The 1824-nt window shown below is 35.4% G+C and overlaps 1 pseudogene; it reads left to right on the top strand.

Annotated features, from left to right (window-relative positions):
- Positions 1-506: 506 nt before the first annotated feature.
- On the top strand, positions 507-1414 carry LOC131821865 (heterogeneous nuclear ribonucleoprotein D-like; annotated as a pseudogene).
- The last annotated feature ends 410 nt before the right edge of the window (positions 1415-1824 follow it).

Raw genomic sequence — 1824 nt, 5'->3', positions numbered from 1 at the left:
AACAAATGTTGGCAAAAATTTGGAGAAACAGGAACCCTCTTGCTCTGTTGATGGGAATGCAAACTGGTGCAGCCACTCTGGAAAATAGTATGGAGGTTCCACAAAAAGTTATAAATAGAACTACCTTATGATTTAGCAATTATGCTATTAGGTATTTACCCAAAGTATACAAAAATACTGACTCAAAGGGATATATATATATAAACCCTGATGTTTAGAGCAGCATTATCAACAATAGCCAAATTATGGGAAGAGCCTAAATGTTTAGCATCTAATGAATGGATAAAGAATATACGGTATATATATATATATATATATATATATATATATATATATATATCGTGTGTGTGTGTGTGTGTGTGTGAAATCAAAGTTGCACAACCCAATGGAGTATTACTCAGCTCTAAAAAGGACTAAAACTCTTCTGCTGCCCTTTAAATCCAGCACCATAAACATACAACCGCCACTGCTGCCATGACCTGGACTGTGGACCAGCAACCCTGGCTGACAACTCTGCTACCATGGAGGACATAAATGAGTATAACAATATCGAGGAATCCACAGAGGGATCCAAGATCCATGTAAACAAGAATCAGCAGGATGATGGTAAAATGTTTATTGGAGGCTTGAGCTGGGATACAAACAAGAAAGATCTGACTGAATATTTGTCTCAGTTTGGGGAAGTTGTAGACTATACAATTAAAACAGATCCAGTGAATGGAAGATCAAATAAATTTGGCTTTGTGCTTTTCAAAGATGCTACTAGTGTTGATAAGTTTTAGAACTAAAAGAACACAACCTGGATGGCAAATTGATAGATTCCTAGAGGGCCAAAGCTTTAAAAGGAACCCCAAAAAAGGGTTTTGTGAGTGGGTTGAACCCAGATACTTCTGAAGAACAAATTAGAGACTATTTTGGAGACATTGGAGAGATTGGAGATATTGAACTTCCTATGGATACAAAAACAAATAGGAGATAAATATTTTTAATCACATATACAGATGAAGAGCCAGTAAAGATATTGTTAGAAAGCAGGTATCATCAGACTAATTCTGGGAAGTATGAAATCAAAGTTGCAAAACCCAAAGAGGTATATAGGCATCAACAGCAACAACAAAAAGGAGGAAATGGAACTTTAGCTGGTAGGCGAGATGGTACTAGGGGTTGTGGACAAGGTCACTGCCAAAACTGGAACTAAACACTTCATAAGTATTATGATCAAGGAAATGAAAATTACAGTAGTGCATATGGTGGTGATCAAAATTATAGTGGCTATGGTGGCTACAATTATACTAGACATAACTATGGAAACTATGGATATGGACCAGGGTATGCAGACTACACTGGCCAACAGAGCACTTACAAGGCGTGTCAAGGGGTTGGCAATCACCAAAACAATCACCAGCCATACTAAAGGAGGATGTTAGAGAAAACAGGAGAGGATTGCTAAAGTTAATCCATCCTGTAGGACAACATTAAATATTGCTTTTCTGGTGATCAAAGATGATTATTTTGTAAAAGACTTTCTAGTGTACAAAACAAAACTCTGTCCAACTGTATATAGCAGCCAATTAATTTTCTTTGTTTTTACTTTGTCATTTGTTGTTTTATGACTCAATGTGAATATGCGTTTATACAGATTTTATTTGTATGATTTCATGCTGAACTTCAAATAAATGGTTATATATATATATATATATATATATATATATATATGAAATTTTGCCGTTTGCCACAACGTAGATGAAGCTAGAGTGCAATATGCTGTGTGAAATAAATCAGTCATGGAAAGACAAATACCATATGATTTCATTCATATGTGGA

Source organism: Mustela lutreola, chromosome X (assembly GCF_030435805.1).
Source record: "Mustela lutreola isolate mMusLut2 chromosome X, mMusLut2.pri, whole genome shotgun sequence".
Classification (NCBI taxonomy): domain Eukaryota; kingdom Metazoa; phylum Chordata; class Mammalia; order Carnivora; family Mustelidae; genus Mustela; species Mustela lutreola.
The sequence above is the reverse complement of the archived record's forward strand: the minus strand, read 5'-3'. Positions and strand labels throughout refer to the sequence as shown.